The 20,153-nt window shown below is 43.9% G+C and overlaps 1 protein-coding gene and 2 long non-coding RNA genes across 4 annotated transcripts in view; 2 read left to right on the top strand and 1 right to left on the bottom strand.

The window, feature by feature from the left end:
• The window catches only part of LOC140105960 (uncharacterized), an 85,859-nt gene extending 81,990 nt beyond the window's left edge, over positions 1 to 3,869 (bottom strand). The window contains exon 1 of the long non-coding RNA XR_011850689.1: positions 3,759 to 3,869. This is a non-coding gene — a long non-coding RNA (uncharacterized lncRNA). The remainder of the gene's footprint in view (positions 1 to 3,758) is intronic.
• Positions 290 to 5,028, top strand: LOC140105958 (uncharacterized). The gene is made up of 3 exons (XR_011850688.1): positions 290 to 985; positions 2,793 to 2,899; positions 4,361 to 5,028. It is a non-coding gene; the product is annotated as an uncharacterized lncRNA (long non-coding RNA).
• Positions 5,029 to 5,567: 539 nt separating this feature from the next.
• MICU1 (mitochondrial calcium uptake 1) overlaps positions 5,568 to 20,153 on the top strand; it is a 139,226-nt gene continuing 124,640 nt past the window's right edge. The window contains exon 1 of one of the 2 annotated variants that reach the window (XM_072131114.1): positions 5,568 to 5,779. The gene's annotated coding sequence lies outside the window, so the exon portion shown is untranslated. The remainder of the gene's footprint in view (positions 5,780 to 20,153) is intronic. The other variant, XM_072131113.1, reaches the window with a different exon arrangement.

The raw sequence follows: 20,153 nt of genomic DNA, 5'->3' as shown, positions 1-20,153 counted from the left end.
AATACAGTTTGCTTATCAATGTTATGTTCAAATCAAGCTAGTTTCTTATTCCTCTGAGCGCCTAAAACCTAAGGCTATTCCATTCCTTTAATTAAGCTGAATAATTGTGACTGAAATGGTAATTAGGATCTTAGACAAATTGCGGTCCATTCCACTCTACTATACCCATTATGTAATGAGAAGGAACCACAGAGGTTGGAAATGCTCAGAAATAATGGATGCATACCTCCCAACCGTCCCGGTTTCAGCGTGACATTCACGGTTTTACACCAATGTCCCGCTGCCCCGGGCGGTTGAGAGATAGTCACGTTTTTCCTGCCATTGTCCCGGACCGAGAGACGAAGTCCCGTCTCCTGGTCCCGGGACACACTGCTGTAGATGCAGAGACACGGGCTCTGGAGCAGCGCGGCTGCAAGGAAGTGAGCTGACAGCTCCCAGCACTCCCCCTCCTCCTCCCCCGGGCCGGACCCTCCCCCCTGTGAGAGCCTCGTGTCCGGAGTCAGTGCAGGTATCATCCCAGGGAAACAGCAGGACCCGGCCATAGGAGACTCACCTGCAGCTCCTGCTTGTTCCCCCTCCCCCCCTGTGAGAGCTGTCCGGAGTCAGTGCAGGACCCGGCCATAGGAGGCTCCTCTGCAGCTCCTGCTTGTTCCCCCTCCTCCTCTTTCCCCTGTGTGAGCTTTCCCTGTGTCTCCAGTCATCACGGGGCACGGCAGGAGAGGTGACCCGGCCATAGGAGACTCCTCTGCAGCTCCTGCTTGTTCCCCCTCCTCCTCTTTCCCCTGTGTGAGCTTTCCCTGTGTCTCCAGTCATCACGGGGCACGGCAGGAGAGGTGACCCGGCCATAGGAGACTCCTCTGCAGCTCCTGATAGCTGTGGAGGGGGAGGGTGGCAGCACAGACAGAGACCACATCGCTGCCACCTCTACACTGACCATCTCCACAGCAGGGACCAGGGAGGACAACTACTCCCATCAGTGAGTAAGGTCAGTGACTGTATGCTAGAAGACATTTATTAGGGCTTGTGTGTCAGTTTTGTGACGTACAAGCCCTGAAATAATCGCAACGCCTTGCAAATCGCCAGACATTGCGATTATTTTGCTCCTCGCGCCTTCTCCATGCCAAGAGGGCATGAGGGAGATGCAGACAGCGGTGCCTGCGCCCTCCCTATAACCTGTGAACTTTCATGACTGAAAGTTCACAGGTTACGAAGCATTTCCACACCTGTCTGATTGTATCCGATCTATTACAATGTGTGATTTGCACATTGTAATAGATGATTGGGAAAATCCCCATATACTGCCATACTGTAGTATACTGTAGTATGGCAGTACATGGCAGGATCAATCAGACAACCTAGGGTTAAAGTACCCTTGATGATCTGAAAAATTGTAAAAAAAATAAAATAAACAAAGCCCATAAATATTCAAATCACCTCTTTACCTAGAACTGATATAAATATAAATAAACAGTAAAAATCATGAACACATCAGGTATCGCCGCGTCCGAAAATGTCCAATCTATCAAAATATAATAACAGTTATTCCCAGAGTTTAACTCCGTAACGGAAAATAGCGTCCAAGTCAAAAAATGCCACTTTTTTGCCATTTTGCTAAATATTAAAGATGTAATAAAAAGTGATCAAAAGGTCTTACAGTCCTAAAAATGATAGCATTGAAAATGGCATCTCATCTCGCAAAAAATGACCCCAACCACAAACACGTGCACTGAAGTATGAAAAAGTTCTTAGCGCCAGAAGATTCATTTTTGTAAATGTATGAAAACATTATAAAACCTACAAATTTGGTATCCCATCACACAGCTCTGTACATGGAGAAATATAAAAAGCTCAGGATTGAAAAATGCAAAAATTAAACGGGCCATTAATGATGCAGGATTAAACTAATGTCTCTAACTCCACACCAGACTGAGGCTGCATTCACATGAACGTATGGGGGACATATATACGGCCGATATACGCCCCCCATACAGTTCTATGGGCGCATGGCCCTGTACGGGAGCGTTACGGTACAGCACACGTGCGGCACCATACTGTTCCGTAGCCCATAGAAAGTTGGGACATGTCCTATCTTTCTATGTGATACGGCGCCGGGCGCTGTAAATCCCTATGGAGAGCGGCAGGGGTGAGCTGTGCTCATGCCCTGCTCCTCTCCCCAGCGCCGGTGTATGCCCGCCGTACTACGTTACAGCGGGCATACATCGTGTGAATGTAGCTTATTGCTCACCATTCAGATGGTGCCAAGAAGCAGATGGGCACGTGTGGGCATTCTTGAGGACACTATTGCATATTGCATGTATACACATCGAGGTGCGGTCACACGCACCACTAGGGTAGTGTTTACACACGTAACACCAGCGCATGAGCGAATGCCTCGGCCCCATCTCATTTGCATTTCCATGTGATTGCTTAGCGATCACATGCTTTCATTGGAAACGCAAATGCGATTGAGCCAAGACGCGCCCAATACACTAGCGTTGCATTTGTAAATGTAGCGCTAGTGGTACATGTAACCGCACTCTGAGGCTTTCAAAAATTATGTGATCACCTTTGTAAAATTCAGCTTTGAAAGAAAACAATCACTGAACAGCGAGAAGGGGGTGTGGCTAGGGGGTGTGGCCAAGGGCGTGGTTAATGTCCCTCTTTCTATTTGTGAAAAGTTGGGAGGTATGTGGATGTATACAGCAACATAGTTCACAATAAGGGTTTTGTGAAATTAAGTTTGCTGCTTAATATCAATTTATATTAAAATGGTTTGTCTGTGCTCCATTTAGCAACCAAGGCACATGCATCAAGTGCTGCCCCACCTCCTTAAGTGTGTCTCTGCTCGTACTACTGGGTGGAGCCCCGAGTAGAAGAGAAGTTGCGGGGAGCACCATAAGTAAGTATATAAGTTTATTATTTTTAAATACTCGTGTAGAGTATAAGCTTTTCAAGCACAATATTTGTGGGCTTATACTTGAGTATACAAAATATGGCAAGTCATCCTGCAGCTACTTTTACATTATGCCCTCAGCACACTTCAAATGCCTATATCTCCTGAGCCCTGGCACCTAGAAACACAATTGTCGTGTCATATTAAACAGAAGAATCCCCCCTTTGATTTCAGTGTGTGTATGGATGCTTTACAGAACCAGAGATATCCACATATCGATTTTTATGTAAAACTTTCTATTTCATTTATAGACTTATAATTAGTACAGTCTTTTCTTAGTGAGACCTGAGGTATGTGCTATCAGATCTAGCTGTGCTAGTAAGCTCACCTGAACGCCAACCCATGTGAAACTGTGATTTTTTTCTGTTATTACATACAGGACTTTTTATGGACTTTGCGCAGAATTATACCACGATTTGTATATGATATGAAAATGGAAATAAATAAATCTTTGCAACAAGACATGAGGTGTTTATGTCCATGTTTAATTGATACAACTTTCTATTTCTGACATTTCCGAATTGATGTCTCTGGTTCTTTGAAGCATCCATACACAATCCTTATATCATATCCAAGGGGATGACCAGGCAGATCAGTAAAATAGCCCCACCCCCCTAAAATTGTAGTAAAAACACAACAGATTCATAGTATGGCCTACCAACAATAAATATAGCACAAATAGTAAAATATGTCCCTCCAGCGAAAATACTACACATATAGATATATACCTGAAAATGTAAATGTACTGCACATCTGCACTGCATTCAGACAAGCACAGACATCACTTACTGTTACCACTGTTTACCTCTATTTATGTGTTGTCCAGGTCCATCCTGGTCTTCTCTGTGGCTAACTCCTGATTTTTTGGCAATCCTTTGTCATCATGGAACATCTCCACACAGCGTCTCTAAAAAAAAATCACAGTCAATATAATGTCCCCTGGATAAGAGCTGCTCCTGAAAATGACCCCAATGTATATACAGATAATACAACGTGACCCCTCAATACAATATAATATATACAATTGTATAGTTTCCCCTTCATTAATCCATATTTAACCCCAGGAAATCCTAATTACCTCTAAGAACCCTAGTATATATGTAGCTCAGTACATGCCCCCAGTATACAAGTAGCCTGGGCCAGCCCCCCCCCCCAGTATATATATGTAGCCCAGCACCTGCCCTCCAGTATATAGCTAGTCCGAACATATGCCCTCCAGTATATAGCTAGTCCCAAAATATGCCTCCCAGAATATAGCTTTTGCCAGCACATGCCCCCCTAAGTGTACAGCTAGTTCCAGCACATATGCCCCCCAGTATATAGCAGCACAGGCTGTAAAAAGTCCATCAAGTCCAACCTTTAAGAATGAAATAAATGTTTTTATCCCGTGATATGTTTGCTCTCCAGAGAGGAGACTCTTGGAGCAAGGCCTGGTGTCAAGGAGGGCAGCAAAGAAGCCACTTCTCTCCAGAAAAAAACCCATCAGGGACAGACTGATATTCTGCAAAAGGTACAGGGAGTGGACTACTGAGGACTGGGGTAAAGTCTTTTTCTCTGATTTTCCGATCTTTTTTTCCGATTGTTTGTAACATCTGGAAAACAGCTTGTTCGGAGAAGACAAGGTGAGCGATACCACCAGTCTTGCCTCATGCCAACTGTAAAGCCTCCTGCAACCATTCATGTGTGGGGCGGATTCTCAGCTCAAGGGAATCGGCTCTCTCACAGTCTTGCCTAAAAACACATCCATGAATAAAGAATGGGACCAGAATGTCCTCCAAGAGCAACGTCTCCCAACCGTCCAAGAGCAGTGCCTTTTCCAGCATGATGGAGCACCTTGCCATAAAGCAAAGGTGATAACTAAATGGCTCAGGGAACAAAACATAGAGATTTTGGGTCCATGGCCTGGAAACTCCCCAGATCTTAAGCCCATTGAGAACTTGTGGCCAATCATCAAGAGACGGGTGGACAAACAACAACCAACAAATTGTTACAAAATGCAAGCATTGATTGTGCAAGAAGAAGGGGCAACACTGCAAATACTGACTTGCTGCATTAACTCATTCTAACTGTCAATAAAAGCTTTTGTTACTAATAATATGATTGCACTTGTATTTCTGTATGTGATAAAACATCTGACAAACCAGAGGGCAACAGATCATGTGAAAATATAATATTTGTGTCATTCTCAAAACTTTTGGCCATGACTGTACAATATCTGAGGGAGCAGTGTGTGTGGGTAGGGGGGGGGGGGAGGTGATTGCTAAGGGCGAATTATACAATGTGGGGGTTGGGGTGTGGGTCCATCTTTGGTCTCTACAAAGGTTTTGGAGATATGTATAGTTGATGATAACTAGATACTAGAGCACTCACTAAATAACCTAGAAACATCTTTTTGTTCAACTTTTGTGGTCTGTTTATATGGAAGTAGCACCAGCAACATTATAATGTCTGCCAGGAGTGTCCAGGTTCGGTAAGATAGGCGTATAGAGACGCTTCCATTATGCTAACCCTGTCACATACAGTGTTGCCTTTGCTGTGGCTCCCAATAACCACATTTCCTGGTCTTGCTGTCGTATTGTTTGTTTTCAATAAAGTTTTTTCGTCTGCAGCGTGAAGCACTGTGGGAAGTGTAGTTCGTTTCGCTTCCTGCTTGTGCGGCTCCTATGTGCTGAGGCGGTGCTGTGTGGCAGGCAGTGTCTCCGGCTGGAGGAGAGGTTTGTTTACACGGGACCCCTCACCCAAATTCACGTCCCACAGGAGAGAGTGGAGAAGTGTCCAGAGAGGGGCGCCACAGGACGGCTGCAGCGGCCAGGTGGGTAGTAAGAGGTGCGCTGTGAGCGGGTGTGTGGAGGCTCTGTGTGTGACATCTATGTACACCGGTCACATCTCTGCCTGTAGCCATGTACTGTTGTCAGGCTGTACCTTCCCTGCAGCAGCACTCTCCTGTCATGTTGTGGACAATGCTATAGAATTGTTTCTATGTGTTTTCTATGTGTGGCAGGGTTAGTGCGGGGGACATGCACTTTGAATGGAGTTTTTGGCATAATGAAATATAAAATGATAGTTAAGGAATGCGGTCAGTGATTGGCTGGAGCTATCACACGTCAGTTCGCCGTTTCATCACCTCAGCAGTGTAAAAAGGCGACGCAAGTGTCAGGAGAGCAGCGAGAATCCAGAAGATGCACTTTGTTTGGACGTGTTCTGATTAGAAAGGGAACGTGTCATCAGAAATTGACCTAATTAACCACTACCAGTATGTTGTGAAGCTGTTGAATGTCTTCCAGATCATGTTTCTTCAATGGCTCAGTGTGGCGGCATCATTTAGAAAATCATCTTTTGAAGTGAGATGTACATTGGTTGTATAAAGTCATAGGGGCGGAGAGTTCAGCGTTGAAGTCAAGCTCTCCTCACCCCAGAACGAAGGAGATCTGGTTAGTGATGTGTCTGTATGCATGACCATCAATTACAGTGAAGAGGGAATCCTTAAGTGAGGAGAGCTTGACTTCAGTGTTACACTTTCCGCCTCCTTGACTTTATACAACCAAATTACATGTTATTTCAAAGCTGATTTTCTGGGCAATGTCACCGCCCTGGGCCAATAGACATGACCTAGAAGGTGTTCAGCTGCTTAATGACATACTGGTAGTGGTTTATCAGGTCAATTTCTGCTGACAGGTTCCCTTTAAAGTCCAAAAACTGCACAGACAAATGTGATTTACGGAAACCTGTCATCAGAAATTGGCCTAATAAACCACTAGCAGTATATTGTCACGCCGCTGAGCAGGTTTAAGATGATGTTTCTTTCATGACCAAGTGTAGTGGCATCATCCAGAAAATCCACTTTGAAGTAAGATGTATATTGGATTTATGAAGTCAAGGAGGCGGAGAGTTTTACATTTCAAGTTAGGTTTTCTCTGATTTAAAATGCCCCCCTTACTGGAATTGATGGTTCTGCGTCCAGGGACATCATTGATAAGATCTCTTGAAGTCCGGCATATGATTTCAAAGTCAGGGAGAGCTTGACTTCAATGTTAAATTCTCCGCCTCCTTGACTTCTTTCATAATTTCCTGGATGATGCCACCAAGCTGGGCCATGAAAGAAACATGATCTAGAAGATGTTCAACTGCTTGACAACATACTGGTAATGGTTTATTTATCTGATGACAGGTTCCCTTTAAGGGCACATTCACATGGCCGTCTGCTGGGACGTACATGCGGCCGCATGTACATTCCCTTAGACGGCAATAGCGGTGCAGATACGGTGCGACACGTGTGTGGCATCGATCCGGACCGCACACCGCAAAAAGATAGAGCATGCTCTATCTTTCGGCGTGTGTGCGGCCGTGCGCCACTATTCTCTATGGAGGGAGGAGTGGCCACCTCCTCCTCACCTCCAGCACACGGCGGTATGCCTGCACGGCGGGCATACCGTGTGTATATGTGTCCTAAAGCTGTTTTTGTGGCGTTCAGTGTATAATTCCTTGCCAAGACGTATCTCAGCATAAATGGTCTGTGTGTCTTCTCTGCTTGTGTTTGTCCTGACAGTAGTTTGTGCAAAACCCTTGAAGGGTCACACAATTGTGTTAGGTAGCAAATCATTTGCAAATACGGACCACGTGTGGATGACACCTGTGTGGTGTCCCTACTTTGCAGGTTTCCATAGAAGTCTATGTAGTAAAAAAAACAAAAAAAACAACAGAGGACGACACCTAAGGTTTGATGGAGGTGCCCCAAAGGGGTATTCACTGCAGGTGCTCACCTATCCTTACAAGCCCACTCCGGGGATCCAAGATTTTCTTTAAGTCCAAACAGGATATTGGGGGTTTCATACATACACACAGGCTCCAAATATATGGTAAACCACACAGGGCCGGTGGTAATATAAACAGACTTGAGGAATAGAGCACTGGCTGGGCGCTACATTTTTTTCCAAACAAAGTCAAAAGTATAAGTAAAATTCATAAAATGGCAGGATCTGCTCTTCTTTTAGCCTCTTATGCCCTTGCTTTTATCCAAAAAAATCCTTTAGAAATTATGCCATTTAGTCTGAGGGGCTCCTGGCTCCGTTGCTGTTTATGGAGCCAAGAGCCCCTCAGGCTTCTTTGCATAAATATAAAATCCTTTTAACCCCTTAAGGACGCAGCCATTTTACAGCTTAAGGCTCAGTCCGATTTTTTAGATTCTGACCTGTGTCTCTTCCTGTGGTAATAACTTTTGAACACTGTTACTTATCAAAGTGATTCTGAGATTGTTTTTTCCCCACATGTTGTACTTCATTTTAGTGGTAAATTTTGGATGATAAGTTTTGCGTTTATTTACAAAAAAAAGAAAAAAAATGATGAATTTTTAGAAAAATTTGCCATTTTCGAAATTCAAAATCATTGCGTTTTCAGGCAGATCGATTTACCACCTAAATAACTTGAGGAATAACATTTCCCATTTGTCTACTTTGCATTTTCATAATTTTTGAAATGTTTGGATAATTTATTTTGACGTCACTCGGCCTACAAATCGAATAGCGATTTTCCGTATTTTCAGAATTGACTATTTTGGGGATAAATACTGTTTGAAATTAAATTTTACATATCTAGCATCAAAAACCCCCTATATAACCAACCCATTTTCAAATCTGCACCCCACAAACTATCAGAAACAGCATTTACAAAGATTTTTAACCCCTTGAGATCTTCACAGTAATTGAATCAAAATGGCGGTGAAATTTAGAATGGTCAAATTTTGTCGGTTATACGTTCATTTAGCCCTAAAATTTACACATTTCCAAAAGATAAAAAGAGAAAACCCACCATACAATTTGTTCTACAATTTCTCCTGAGTGCAGCGACCCCCCACATGTGGCCATTACTTGTTTTATGGGTACACAGCGAGGTGCAGGAGGGAAGGAGCACCCTGCAGCTGCCAGTATTTTAGTTTCCTCATTGGCCCCATTTGAAGGCTCTAAAATGTTCACTTTTCCGTTATTTGGGCCATGTGATGGCATTTTTTTGCGCGATTCGATGCTTTTTCCAGTGTTACCATTTTGGGGTTGGTATCACCTATTGTTGAAAATTTAGGAACTTTTTTTGAGGTCATGAGTAGAAAAGCATCAATTCTGTACTGGATTTTTTACTTTTTTTTTTTTTCGTGTTCACCGTATATCCTAATAATCCTGTTATCTTTATTCTATGGGTCAATACGATTACGGGGATACCAGACATGAATATTTTTTCTTATGTTTTACTAAATTTGCCAAATAAAACCCTAATGTGGGGAAAAATCTATCATTTTTGCATCGGCATCTTCCAAGTGGCATAACTTATGGCATATGTTTTGTTGATCACTTTTTATTGCATTTTTAGTGGGATATAATAGGTAAAAATCATAATTTTTGGCGGGTTTTTAAGGTTTTTCTTTTACGGCGTTCATCATATGGGTTCAATAGTTATTTAGTTTTATTCTATGGATTGCTACAGACGCGGTGATACTATATATGTGGGGTTTGTGTTATGATTTAGACTTTTTTGAGCGTTATATGTCTCTTTATATGTTTTGGGGCTTATGGGCATTTTTTGTGATTTTTTTTTTACATTTTTTACTTGATCCACCATGGGATATGAACAAGCAATCATCTGACTGCTTGTTCATGATAATACTCTGCAATACTAATGTATTGCAGGGATTAGCAGTGCCAGCCTATGCAGATGCATAGGCTGACACTTTGCCTTTAAGATGACGTCACAGACGCCATCTTAAAGGCACTGCCTTCAGGCTTCTCTGGGGTCCCGATCGGACCCCAGAGGTGCCGTAGCAGCGATCGCCGTTGGCGGGGGGGGGCGGGGGGGGGGGCGATCGTGGGGTAAAGACCCCCGGAAGGCATGTTAAATGCCGCGGTCGCGTTGAACGCGGGTGTTAGCCGGGGATGTCAGCGGTAGATTACCGCTGAAATCCCGCGGCTAACGATGACGTCTCTGCGCAGTAGCTGTACTGCGCTGAGCGTTATTCGCGGGACTCAGCGCAGTACAGCTACGGTGCAGAGCACTAAGGGGTTAAAACAAAAAAAAAATAACAATGGATTAGTAGGGGGTGCACACCAGCATGTAAATATGTTTGGTTTTCAATCCTTCATCCTGGTGGTAGATGTCCTTTAATGCTTTTTATATAAATACGGTTTCCAATATTTTATGTTTTAAACTTGGCCTTTTTTAGTTTTTTCACTTCCATTTTTCACTCACCAACTTCAAAAATCTATAACTTTTTTATTTTTCCACATAAAGAGCTGTGTTATGGCTTATTTTCTGCGTAACAAATTGCACTTCGTAGTGACGGTATTTAATATTCTATGGCGTGTACTGGGAAGCGGGAAAAAAATTCCAAATGCAGTGAAAATGGTGAAAAACCACATTTGTGACGTTTTCTTGTGGGCTTGGATTTTACAGCTTTCACTCTGCATCCCAAATGACATGTCTACTTTATTCTTTGGGTCGGTACGATCATGGGGATTCCAAATTTGTATAGGTTTTATAATGTTTTCATACATTTAAAAAAATTAAAACCTCCTGTACAAAATATTTTTTTTTTATTTTGCCATCTTCTGGGGCCAATAACTTTTTTCATACTTTGGTGTACGGAGCCGTACTAGTAGAAGTCGGGAAGGGGTTAAACAGCCGGTTTGTACGTTAAGGCTCAATACTTTTTTTAAATTTGACCAGTGTCTCTTCCTGTGGTAATAACTTTTCAACGCTTTAAGATATCTCTGTGATTTTGAGATTATTTTCTCGTGAGACATTGTAGTTTATGTCAGTAGTGTCATTTCGGTGATCAGTTTCTTCTTTTTTTTTTTTTTTGAAAACTTTTGCCGTTGGTCTTCTTTTTATTTCCATAATTTGTTTTACGTTTCCATTTTTTTTACGGATGTGAGAAGGTTTCAATTTTTAGTAGCAACTTCTTAGATTTTCAAGAGATTGAAAAAATGCTACATTTTTGGTGACGAATTCAGTTTGCAAGTGCCCTATAACGACTTACGTACTATACACTCCCACAAGTAACACCATTTTATGAACCTAACATCTCAACCTATTCAAATCAGCATTTAAGAAGTCTGTTAACCCTTTAACTTTTTCTGGAAGCCAACAAAAATGGATTGAAAATTTTGAAATTTCAGTTTTTGAATAAGATTATTCTCATTTAACCCTAAAATGGACACACTCCAGAAGGAATTTGAGGTCATCCCAAAATTTTTGCCCTACTTCTTCTGAGTACGGCAATACCAGACATGTGGATGTCAACTGCTGTTTCGTCGCACAGCGATGTCCAGAACAGAGTATGTACTATTGGGTTTTTGGAAGGCCAATTTGCCTGCAAATGTTTTGTGGTGCCACAGTGTACTTGAAGAGCCCCAAAGATGTCACCATTTAGGAAACTAGACCCCTCAAAGAATTTATCTGGGGCTGTAGGGAGCATATTAGTGCCTAATATATTGTGCCCAACTCATGCCACTTTAGACAAACAACCCATATATCATTCTGCGGGTTGTCCCGAGTACGGCAATATCAGACACGTGCCAATAATTGACAGGCTGGGCACACAGCAGGGCTGAGAAGGGAAGGAGTGACATAGTGACATTTTGCTTTTGGAGCTCCGTTTTGAAATGTTTGGATTTGGCCTGCCATGTCATGTTCGCAGGGCCCGTGAGGTACCAGTGTAAAAGAAACCACAGAGAAATTATACCATTTTGAAAACTAGACCCCTCAAAGAATTCATCTGGGGTTGTAGTGAGAATTTTAACCTCCAACATGCTGGACAAAATCTAATGCAAAGTAAATGGTACAAAGCAAAAATTGCATTTTTATCTCAATTTAATTTTTGTGCCTAATATATTGTGGGGCTCCGTGAGGTACCAGTGCAATAGAAACCCCCAAGTAGTGGTCCCATTTTAGGAAAGGGCACCCCTCAAAGAATTTATCTAGGGTTGTGTGAAAATTTTAACTCCCTGAGATGTGAAGTGAAGGGGGCAGTGTAAAAATTGCATTGTTTTCTCAAATGTGTCATAGTAGGAAGAAATGTATTCAGCCCAACTCATGCCACTGTGGATAAACACCCCCAAATCATTCTGTGGGTTATTACGGGTATGGCAATACCCCATGTGTAGCAATAGTCTACAGGCTGGGGAAATGGCCGGCCTGAGAAGGGACAAGCAAAATTTAGGTTTTGGAGCACCCTTCAAACTAGACTGGTGTTGGGGTGCCCCTAAGGTTCCAGTACAATAGAAACCCCTAAGTAGTGACCCCATTTTAGGAAAGGGAAAGGAAAGTTATATGAGCATTTTAACCCATAAGATTCTGTCTCAAATGTAATACAACGTGAATGGTGCCGAGTAAATTTGCTTTACAATGTTTCAAAATTTGTCATTGTAGTGTCAAAATTGTTTTGCCCAATTCATGCCACTGGAGACAAGCACCCCAAAAATCGTCATGCAGGGTCTCCCAGGTACGTGGCAACAATCTACAAGATAGAGACACGGCAGGGCTCGGAAGAGAATGGCATTTGGAGCACAGAAATTTAAAAGAAACCCCTGCATGAATAAATCTAGGGGTGTAGAGAACATTTTATCCACACAGGTGGACCCCAAGGATGATGCATAATGGATAGTGCATAGTACAAAATATCCATTATGTCAACTTGTGCCCAGCTCCTGCATAATGCGGGTTCCCCGGGTATGGCAATACCCCATGTGGCAATAATATACACAATCTTTCATGCATAACCCTAGTTTCTCGGGGCACGTGTCACACTGGTAGATGGTTTGTTTTTTATGCCCCTTTTGTAGCACACGCTGCACCTCTTCTGTGTCCTTCAATTGCTGCAGTTTGGGGAACTTCTCCTGGAAAGTGCTTCCCTGGTACAATGAGTGATATGGCCTCCCTTCCACAAGTGCTGGCACTCCCCCCTTCATGGTCTCCAAAAATCAACTGCTTGACTACCACCTCTAGAGATTCCAGCAAAGTTCCCCTCTGGCTTGCACCTCGATGTAACATGTAAGCATTATACAGTACCACCTGCATGATGTGCACAGCCAGCTTATTGTACCACACCCTCGACTTCCGCATGGCGTTATATGGCTGAAGTGCCTAGTCTTACAAATCCACCCCTCTCATGTACCTATTATAATCCAAAATACAGTCCGGCTTGGGGGCTTCTGTACTGGTACAACACAGAACAACGCCTACTCCTCTGTGCAACGCCTTCTATGGAGCCGGCGGCCGGGCAGACTCTGCTCCCCGCTGCATTGTGTTCATTCAGCACAATGCACAGAGGAGAAGGGAGAAGCGGTAATGAACTGCATCTCCCTAGGGTCTCCGGGTGCCTCTGACACCCGGAGACCGGGTCTTGCTCCCGTGTCTAAAGATGTTGCTGCAGACTCCGGTCCTGCGCCCGAAAGGAGTTAAATATTTTATTTCTTGTCCCGCTGTTGCACCTTGGGTCTCCATCGGTCATTAAAAATAACAACTTTTATTGATGCCTTATAGTTCCTTTATGGGATGACGCTGGGGTAAAGCAGGTTGACCCCTCCCTCTGAGATGCAGTACTTCTCATTGGCTGTGATATCCCACGTGGTTGAAGATGTATTCTCCTTTACTAAGTAGATACATTTCTTCAGTTGGATGATATTAAACAATATGCACCTGTGTGAAGATATTTCCCATTGGTGTATTCATATCGAGCCTTGGCGGACAGCTGTCCTTGGATACGACCACTGCTTCTGGAGTGATTGCACAAAACCTTTTTTTTTTTTTTTTTTTAGTGAACTGCATGTCCCACAGCCAAAGATGGCATTAATGCCACACCAAGGGTCATAGACGCCTGATGAGGCGCCATTACTCCCCAGAATAATTGCAAAGCATAAAAGTACACTAAGCAATTATTTCCGGTAGTGCATGGAATCGTGTACAGGGCATAACAGAATCGCATTGTGCCGGCACTGCTCAGTACACAATACATCGTTGGAAGCGTCTAGAATGGAACCACTGGGAAAGGGGTGTGGCTTTATACATGGTCTTCTCACTGTGCAGGAAGTAGAGCTGTAATGGCTGCTTGCAAGTAATACTCGTGGGGGTTCTGTGTGTATACATGTGTATGGAGGTGAGGGGGCTTGACAGGAGTGGATATGATGGTTGTAGTGTATGTGGTGTATGTTACGTAGGGCTGCACGTCGGGCGGGGGCTGAGGTGGAATGAGGTGTATGTTACGTAGGACTGCATGTGTGGTGGGGGCTGAGGAGGCATGAGGTGTATGTTACATAGGACTGCATGTCTGGCGGGGGCTGCGGTGGCATGAGGTGTATGTTACATAGGACTGCATGTCTGGCGGGGGCTGAGGTGGCATGAGGTGTATGTTACATAGGACTGCATGTCTGGCGGGGGCTGAGGTGGCATGAGGTGTATGTTACATAGGACTGCATGTCTGGCGGGGGCTGAGGTGGCATGAGGTGTATGTTACATGGGACAGTGTGTCTGGCGGGGGCTGAGGTGGTAGCAGATCACATCCCCTCTCCCAGAGAGCAACGCTTGTATATGTTGTTTTACTCTTTAAAAATAGTGTCAGGTCTATAAATCCACCTGAGAGTTTTCTCCTCTCTCCCCTATCCTGCCTGCGGATAATTCCTGCAGCCGTGGCCTCGGCTAGAAGGTCATGTGACGGGAGCACAGGTAAGTGTTCCTGTGGCATCACCATGAGATCACTGTTGTATGTGATCCTCATAAACAGTATCTAAAAACACGCAAATTCAATTAATTTAAAAAAATGCATACACACACCCAAAATAAAAAATCAAAATTTCTTTAAAAAAAAAGCTTTTTACAAAGTAACCGTCATGGATTTGCAGTGTCCGCTGCAGTGGGGGAGATAGTGTGCATTAGCCGCAGTCTGGACGTTTGGTTTCTGTGGTGTCTTGGAAGGGTTTCGGCAGCTGCAGGCGCTGTGTGGTTGGGGGGGTTGGTGGCGTCCGCTCCAGTCTGGTCAGTGCATTTAAACACAGAAGATCCTGACACATAATTTTCTTATATAAATAGCGCTATGAGTTATATATTTGTATTACTCCTATATATTTTGTATTCATACTCCTCGGCTTAAAATACTCCTCAAAAATAGTAAAAGGAGTATTTTTACCCTTCTAGAAAAATGTTAGTGTGACCTCTGCCCACAGCCATCCTATGGTAATGAACGCTAAATCCAGGTTGTTTTAAGATCCGCAATACTGCATTCCTGGCCACCGCTACCAGAGTACAGGGAAGGTTGTATCCAAGGATGACTAAACTTATTTCTAAGGGAGAACTTGGCCAGATGTATTGTAAATTATCGTCACACCTTTTTTACATCTTTTTTAATAACCTGCAAATGAAAAAATGTATGTATATGGCAGATTAATCAAATGAAATGTGATTGACCAGATGAGGATTCCCCTAAAAGGCCACCTGCGGAATGGCTATGGGATTTACCTTGGCAGTGATTTTGCAAGCACCACAAGCAAGACCAAGGGTGATGGCACACGTGGCGTTTTGAATACGTTTTTGGCCCGTTTTTAAGTAGTCCGTCAAAAAATGCATGCGTTTTTGACAGGTTTGACAATTATCTTTATTCAAACTGGTCAAAAACGGATGCGTTTTTAAAAAACGTATCAGTCTTTTAACGCATGCGTTTTTTGAGGGACTGCTTAAAAACGGGCCAAAAACGCTTTCAAAACGCCACGTGTGCCGTCACCCAAAATTGTCAGGTTTCTCATGTTTTTTATGGGATTTTGATACATACACATTCTCCCATGCCCTTTTGTGGCACAGTATAGCTTATTTGTAACACATAGGGCTGTTTGATTTACTTTTTAAAGGAAACCTACCACTTCCGATGGTGCTTCTAAGCTGCACATGCCGTGCACCAGCTCAGGGTGAGCTGGTGCTGGCGCTAATTTTCGTTATGTTTTTAAACAGATGTAAAGCGTTTAAACACTTTAGTAATCTTTATATACAAGTAGATTCACCGCGGTACTGTCCATTCCTTTATAGTAAAAGGTCAAGATGCAAGACATTGGTCACTCCCTCTGACTTCATTGGGGGACCTTGTTATAGATATCAAATGGAAACACAAAAAGGCCTGTGTCCTTATGGGGTTAACTTCTTCCGGAAGCGCGCCGTAATAGGGAGCGGGAGGACAGAGTGGGATCACGGGCTTAGCCCTCTCCGTGCCAGATGTGTGTTTGCTGCATATTGCTGCAAAACCCACTGGTAACACCCACAGTTGGTGTTAACCATGTAAAGGTTGTCGGAGGAATTTAAATTGGATTCGATAGTTGCTCCCTATGAGGTCATCGGGGGTGGTGATCGATCTGTTATTATGACAGCCTCAGGTCATACAAAGTCTTGTTTTAATTCATCTATTGCAATGTGCAATTTGTGCATTGTAATAAAAGATGTGGAAATATTGTAGTATGGCAGTATAATAGGATCAATCATACAACCTAGTAAAACATAATGATTCAATAAAAATATTGTATCATTATTTAATCAAGCCGAGGGGAGCTCAAAATTTTTAATGATCTCAGGTGGGGGGCATGGGATTTTCCCATGAAGGAAAGTTGGGGCCTATGCACTGGATAGGGCCTAACTTGTTTATCAGTGGGGGCCTCAATGCTGAGACCCCTGCAGATTGCGGAAATGAAAAATTGCAGTGCGCCGCGCTCACCTATCTTCGTCAGCTCCATAGAGATTAATGGAGCCGAACGGTTATGCGCGGCTGTCTGCTCCATTAATATGATGGAGCGACGAGGGGTCTGACAGCACTGAGCACTAAGACCCCCACTAATCAGCATGTTGGGCCCTATCCCGTGGATAGGATCTAACTTGTATTTGTGGGAAAACCCTTTTAAGTGTTTGTCCTTATTTTTCTCACTTATCCGTATATATGCGGCTTTCTTAGCAGTACGTGAGGCTTATCTGTATGTGTCCGCTGTCCCCCGCTGGCCTCTTGCATGTGTTCGCATTACAATGATGACGATGTAAATTAGTATTTTGTAGCCTGTCTCTATGGGCCCGCTGTGAACAGCAGTTCCAGTTCTCATTAAGATGCTGAAGTATCGCTGTAATAAACTGTCCCGTACCACGGTGTGCACAGGTGCCAGCAGCAAAGTGTATTCTCTTTACCGTATGAAGTCGCACAGACAACTCCAATTCCCATTCATCACAGAGCCACTCCACTTAACTTATCCATTAGGGAAATCCCTCAAAACCTCCATTAACCTTTAAAGCAAGAACAACCTTTCAAGAAAATTTCCTACCTGCTGTGAATGACAATATCTCGGTTAGGTAGAATAAACTTCAAGTAGCTGTTCTTATATGGTTAGATATCCACAGCAGGTAGACGCTTAGTTTTTTTTTTAAAACAATAAAATACTCCCTTCCCGTAAAATAAGAGGTTTTTTGGGCTCCTCTACTTACTATCATTGTGCCCTATGTGTAGAGTAAGGGTTAATTGTCTGATCCTTAGTGTTTACAAGAACAATGGGGAGATCTACCAGGAATTGTACTAAACTTGAATCCCCAGTAATTGCTAATTATCTTGCCCTCAATGCCGAGTGGCAGTGAAATGGGCTGCAGCCAGTGGCCCTGTGGGCAGTGCGGGGCCTTCCTACCCCACACATGCAAACTTTCTATAGCCAATGTTCACAGGTTTTTATGCATCAGGAGGCTTAAACCGCTGCGACAGGGAGGGCGTGACTTCTATCATGCGCTAATGCAAGAACGGCAGGGAATGATAAATTCCCCCCAATGTCTTCTAGATGCACGCGGCAGGGGGCTGGCAGGCTGCACGCGGCAGGGGGCTGGCAGGCTGCACGCGGCAGGGGTCTGGCAGGCTGCACGCGGCAGGGGTCTGGCAGGCTGCACGCGGCAGGGGTCTGGCAGGCTACACGCGGCAGGGGTCTGGCAGGCTGCACGCGGCAGGGGTCTGGCAGGCTGCACGCGGCAGGGGTCTGGCAGGCTGCACGCGGCAGGGGTCTGGCAGGCTGCACGCGGCAGGGGTCTGGCAGGCTGCACGCGGCAGGGGTCTGGCAGGCTGCACGCGGCAGGGGTCTGGCAGGCTGCACGCGGCAGGGGTCTGGCAGGCTGCACGCGGCAGGGGTCTGGCAGGCTGCACGCGGCAGGGGTCTGGCAGGCTGCACGCGGCAGGGGTCTGGCAGGCTGCACGCGGCAGGGGTCTGGCAGGCTGCACGCGGCAGGGGTCTGGCAGGCTGCACGCGGCAGGGGTCTGGCAGGCTGCACGCGGCAGGGGTCTGGCAGGCTGCACGCGGCAGGGGGCTGGCAGGCTGCACGCGGCAGCCACTAGGAAGTAATATTTGTTCAGCAGAAAGCAAGCCCTCATTGCAACAACTGAAAAGTGAGTAAAAAGAGTCCTGACATGTTAAAACCATATTTTATTCTCATGAATTTACCATTCCTCTTTTCCTATGATAAGTCATTTTAGAGAAAATATATATTTCTTTGAGCATCAGGTGGGTGCTGCCTGGGACCACCCTTTATGGCCCCTTTACACAATGATAGACCTGTTATTACCACTACACGGGCATTAAACGGGCACATTATTTCAGCAAGCCACATGCACTGCCGATAAGTGCAGCAGGGGGCACAGAAGTCCTACAAAATGTCTGTGTTATTTTAGGAAATTCTTAATCGGCTCATTTTCAGTCTATTATCCACTGCTTACAACCCAGATATTGATTGTCATTTTACAATAGTTTTCATCAGACAATGCTTCCGGCCACATCCTGTTTACACTCTAGATAAATGATTATTTACCGCGTTTCATTAGGATGTTCATGGAACTAATAAATCTGAAATTAGGAAATAACTCATCCGTGAAAGTGTTGAATATTTCTGGGCTTCACTGACCTATAACGCTGGCCATTGTTTAGCTTCTAGGATTAAAATTGTTAATCCACATGAAGTTCGTTGGGCATTCTTCTATCCTCCTATAGAAATACTATTTTTATTTGCATCATTGGATCAATATTTTCAGTATAAACTGTACACAAATACTTCAGAAAACAGCTTGTTTTACAAAACCATAAAGAAATGCCGAAAATAACAACAGAACATTATAGTTATTTATAAGCATTGTTTCAGATAATTTTTAAGCCAGCCGTTCCACTCTTCACACCCCATTGGCGCGGAGATTGCATAAAATGGATGATAATCGCAATGATTGACGGTTTGCGATGCAAATTCTAGAGCAGGTCCTATTCCTGCCTGTCCATGTGTGGACGACGATTCTCTATGGACATTGGCGAGGTGAACGCACGTACCCTATGATGTCAGTCTGCATGTTTCTTATGTGTGATTTATGTCAGATTTGACAACTCCATCACAGGTGTGAACATAACCTATATGTGAATGGAACCATATATGGAATACATAAAACTCAGTTTTACTTGATAATTTTTTTTCCTGTGTCGCTGAGCGGTCATAAATCATTTTTATTATTTTGTCCATGTTACTGAATAGTAATACCTTAAACAGTAATACATCTAAAGGAGTAGGAACGACAGGGAAGAATGAAGGGAAGGGTACTAGGGGTAGAGGAGAGAACAAACAGACAGACATACACCTTTGGTTTGGATGCAAAATTTAGGACATAGCTTCAAAAGTGGTTAACTAAGTGTCCATGGCCGGAACTTTTTGTGAGAATGTTCACAGTTTGAGACTTTTAAGGCACAGACTCAAGCAGCGTACCAATGTCAGCCGCCTCCAGGATGTAATGCAGTGGCCAAATTTATCTTTGTAGCCCAGATGTTTATTCAACTTGTGAGACTTTTGGGCTCTAAAATTGTCCCATTCTTGCACCTAATAAGTCCCAAAACAGAGCGTGCTAGAACCAGACTTACTTTTAGGAGCTACTATGTGGGACTAATAATATTTGGCACAATGTTCCCCATTGTTTTTTAATAAGAGGGGCAAGGGATCTCCACACCAGGGTCTTACTTTCTCCATTGGCATAAGGAAGTGGCGAAGTAGACTCTTTTAATTTGGAGATATTGCCTGGGAAGATCGACTGTAATGCGAATTCTGGCAAAAGATGAAAGCCTGGTGGGCATATGTCCATTATACAGTTTGTAAATCTCCTTGCAAAAGTTGCGTGTTGGGGGAGGGGGGTGGGGGGAAA

This window comes from Engystomops pustulosus, chromosome 11, assembly GCF_040894005.1.
Source record: "Engystomops pustulosus chromosome 11, aEngPut4.maternal, whole genome shotgun sequence".
Lineage (NCBI taxonomy): Eukaryota > Metazoa > Chordata > Amphibia > Anura > Leptodactylidae > Engystomops > Engystomops pustulosus.
The sequence above is the reverse complement of the archived record's forward strand: the minus strand, read 5'-3'. Positions and strand labels throughout refer to the sequence as shown.